The following is a 4,879-nucleotide window of genomic DNA, read 5'->3' as shown; positions in this document are numbered from 1 at the left end:
GTGAACATGGTGCTTTTGCTGCTGGATATGTAAGTAAGCAACTGTTGGCTAACATGTTAGCCATTAAAGCTAACGTTACACGATATAATGTCCAAGTTGTGTGTTGTCTTGGAGTTCTTCTGCCCCCTAGTGGTCAGAATTATATTGATATAGCTAGCATTAAAATATGCTGTGTGAAATGGTTGTCATAATGTAGACCACTAGTTTGTTTTTATCTTAAATAAAGATGATTTTGTATGTTGGCTGGATCATACTACTAGCATTTGAATGCTATACTATTACATCCATTTTTTCCAGGTTGTGAGTGATTTGTATGTAGGTCAGTAATATTAGACATCCAAGTGCCTTGTAAATGGGTGTAGGGTACCAGAGTATCTCTAGGCAAGCGGCCATAATCCATTAATAGTTTTAAATACAATTAGAAAGACATTAAACCACCTCAGTGCTGTTTAGCTCAAAGCAAAAACAGTGCAGGGTCAGAATGGGAAGAGTTCAGGCCGAGAAACTAACTGCAACACAGGCTGAACATTGACACTACAACAGCTGTTGCACTGTGCTCATGCTTACTTTTAGCTTGAATAAGTCTGCTCATTCTTCTCTGATCACTCTCAAGTGACAATTTGTTTTCACCCTTAGAATTTCCTCTGACTGTTAATCATACTATTCTTTGTCAATTTTAAACATATGGTGTGTGAAAATCCCCCCAGGGCAGCTGTTCCCGTCACATCTGGCACAAACAGTCATACCACATTCCAAGTTGCTTGCAGGTTGCTCACTGGTCAAACCACTGAACCTGTTGAGCTGTGTGCATGCTCACTGAGTTGGAACTGGACAGAGAAGCTGGCCGGGGCTGATGTTCATGATCTGTTTTATGTCTTGTTTCCAGATAACGGCAGACAGATCTAGGAAATTCCTGAATTTCCACCGATAAAAAATGGAAACCATCTCAGTAAAGGAGGTCTTGAAGACTGAATATGTGACTGAAAGACTTGATAGTTTATTTTAGGGTACAAATTTGTCCAGCAGATGGTGCTGTCTGTACACATTTCTCTGTTTGTGCCATTTGAGTTTTCTCTAGTTTTATCTACACTCAGGCTCCCCTCATAAAGATTATAATGCCAGTGGTTCCTAATGTCTGCTGTGGACAAGGTTCTGTTTTTTCCACCGTTAGATAGGTTGATTTACAGTCTCTAGTGCATCCTACTTCATATTACATCCACATGGAAGTATTGCACTGTTGCATTTTTGTCTTTGACATTCCCAAAGGTCAGAAAAAGCAGACAAGGGCCTGAACAATCATTCACTTGAAGATCTCCAGCGATGTCTGTGTTTCTTTTTTTACCTCAAAACGTGACTTTAAAATATAATCTCATGTAGTCAAACAGTTAAGGCAGCAGCTGGCGAAGAACTGAGACCAACCAGTACTTTCCTCTATGTCCCCTCTGTTTCCCAGCTGTATGTATTCAGTAAAAATAGTAAAGGTTAGAAGACTGCCCTGTCCCTTAAAAGCAAAAAAAAGAGGGGAAAAACTCACTTGGCTACTCTGTGGGGTGGGGAGTTCAACTGGAGTTCATTCGAGGCCTGCTCTGTCTTACTTCCTGTTTTCATTTTAATGTGATAATATCAAATAGGCAATGGACTCTATATAGCTCTATATTCTATTTTTCAAAAGGTCTTAAAAATAACATAGAATGAAAAAAATTAAATATGAGAGCTATGGAGCTCGCCATTGCGTTTTATAAACTTTGACACAATGAGTTTCTGTATCTGTTCATGCCTATAGGCAAGGAGTTCATTAACTGGGGATGTGAGATGAATCAGAAAATATTTACTGAACAAGACCTGAAGGGTTGGCTCGTTGAAAATCCTTGTCACCAAAGAAGATGGAGCCAGATTGTCCACAATCTAATTTAATCTGAAGCCATGAGCTCGATGCTATGTGTGGCGTCTTGGCTGTCCAATAGTACAACAGTTTAAACGGCTTAAGAGACCGTCAGGCTGGGAAAGGATCATGTTATCCTCAGCTCAGTGAGTCGTGTCAGCAAGCTGTCAAGTGCCTGTCTGAACATTGCTCATGTAAATTTTCCTTAAATATTGTATTTTATTTTTATTTTATTGCCTGCATGATGCACATCATTTGTGACTGAGCAATAATCCTCAAGTATAATTTAAGAGCAAAATGAACTCTTGGAGAGAACTGCAGCACAAACGGGAGGAATTGACATTTTTTTCATCAGAGATCCTGGAGGTCTTTCATGAAACACACTGCACATGAGGTAAAAAGATAGCATTTGCTTTGCTTCTCATGAAGAGTAGTGGAGACTTCTGTGGTGCTCACATTAGTTCATTTGCTACATTTCACCTTTTTCTCATCAGCCAACTGAATGGTTAAGCAATCACAAAAGACATTCACTTGCCCACTGCAAAAGACAATGAGACAGATATATAGTATTGAAGATGTTTACATTAATATGTCTCTTCTAATATGTCTGTTTTTTAACATGTCAAAAAAGCATACACACTCTTTTTCTATAGGAAGTGTTTAGCAACGTTCTCTTTCTTAATACCCACATTTCACTTATGACTTATGACAGTATACTAACAATATTAAATGTCTCTTTTTAAGGCCTCCTTGTACTCTGACACTGTTGCCAGTGGACTCACTTAGTAATTTGATTTTGAAGACAGAGAAGAGCTGAAATTGGCATGGTGTGCTGCTGGCATGTCATCATCAAATCTGTGCTGTTAATACAGCCGGACTGAATTTACTCTAAGAACTGGACCAACAAGACGAATGCTCTATGATTGAAACTTGGCTTTGTGTCTGTTTCACTCCATTGCTGCAACAGTGTCAGATGATTTTGCAATTTAACGTTAAAGCAATGTCCAATTTCAGAGTTAATTCAGCGGAATATACTGTATATTGCTTGTTTCAGTTGATCATAGGTTGACTCTGTGGTATACCAAAACACTCTGAATGAGGTTTCCAATTCCTTTGTTTGTTGTTTCACTTCAGCACTATCTGAACTATACAGGCTACCATGCCAGGCTGTTATTTGGACTGGTGCATGTCTAAGCAGTGTAAAACACAGTATGATCTCCCCTGCAATCAGAAGAGAAGAAGAGACGGAGAGGAGGAACACAAGGCTCCAAGAGAAGTGACTCACGTTCCATTGTATAATCAGGGTATATTAAAGGAAGGAACATCACACCCTCATTGCAGCAATGAGCCATGTGTACTGTTGCTTAATGGTTGTGGAAACCTGCACACTCCTCCCACCCCCATACATATGACATGCACTGTCCTCATATGAGGACAAACCGTACTTTAAGATCTTGAAGTTGCAGTAAGTGGAGGTTTGTAACTTACCGTCATTTCCTAAATTTGGGCCTTTTGCTTCGATTGTGGAAATAAGTCAGTGAGTAGGAGGATTAAGTGATCATTTTTAATCTGACCATCTCATTTGTGGTAACTCTTGAGATTTCTGAGGAGTTAGATTACATGCAACATACAACAAACTAAAAATATGTACTATAAAGGCCCAGTACTCAGCAGCCTTTCTCAAACATCAAATCACAGTGGAAAGTGCACAGTCTGCGTTTGCAGACCATGAACACTCAACTACATGCAAACAGAATGTCAGCTATGTGGATTCTGATTGGTGGGATGGGAAGGGGGCTTTACTCTAATCACAGATTGTGCTTTTTATAAAGTACATAAAGAAACTATCTTTTCATTGGATAAATATTAAATGGTTCCACATTAAAATATCACAGTACAAACTGTTATGTAGCTCACTCTGTACCAACTGCCTGTGGCCTATTAGTCATGTGGCTTAAATCCTTATAGCATTACTATAGGCCTTATGGTGCAGCTCTTTTGCTCAACACAGAGTATGTACTAACAGTGCATGGTGTTGTGAGTGAGGTGAATGGTGCTGAATATTCTTGGGGTCCAAAGCTACTCTGGAATTGCCAGCCTTACCTCTCCACATTATTGAACAATTGTGCTGCACAAGAAAAGGAAAAAGAAGACTATTTTGGGGGCCTACAATTCCTCACAGCACCGCTGCACTGCATATCCTATCACATTACTTCATAGTACTTTTTTATGCAGTACCAGTCGGAAGTTTAACACACTTACTTACTTACAAGTGAATAGGAAGGTGTGTCCAAACTTTTGACTGGTACTATATGCTATTGTATTTGTCACTACATGGGCCGTTTTCAGAACATTTTGACTTGTTACAACAGGAAAAGGTGGAAATAATTCATTAATGATGGCTCTGTTCCATTTAAGCAGTTCCCAGTAAGCCACACCAGTTCAGCATACAAAATAGGCCTTTTTTCACAAGTCATTTTGACTCATCATTGTAGGAAAAGCACAGGTGTCACTTATGACATTATATTCAAGAGTCCTAGAAAGCCTGCATGCACAATACCATGACCCTGAAACTGAAGCAGCTAAACAGAATTCATTCATTTTATTATTTACACCTGTGTTTTTCCTGCAGTGATATGTTAAAATGCCTGTGAAAAAGGCTGATATGGCTCTAACTGGAGCACATAAATGGAATGTAGCTGCTAATGTTATTAATTACACCTGTGCTTTTCCTGCTAATTCTTTGTATATACTGGTGGTATAGTTTTCCTGTGATAATTTGAATTGCGCACTATCTATTGAAATGTAATTAAGTTACTGTAACAATCGTATAAAACAATGACTAGCTCCTTTTTCTTCCAGTCATGAGTATATACGTGTGCGCGCGCGCATAAGGGTTGGGGGGGGGACTGAGGGGATGTAGCGTGGAGTGCAGTTTCTGTAACCTATATGACTTCATTTCCCAGATTGCACCGCGCCCCATGATGTTCCCAACAG

This window comes from Thunnus maccoyii, chromosome 13 (assembly GCF_910596095.1).
Source record: "Thunnus maccoyii chromosome 13, fThuMac1.1, whole genome shotgun sequence".
Taxonomy (NCBI): Eukaryota; Metazoa; Chordata; class Actinopteri; order Scombriformes; family Scombridae; genus Thunnus; species Thunnus maccoyii.
Note: the sequence above shows the minus strand (reverse complement) of the source record.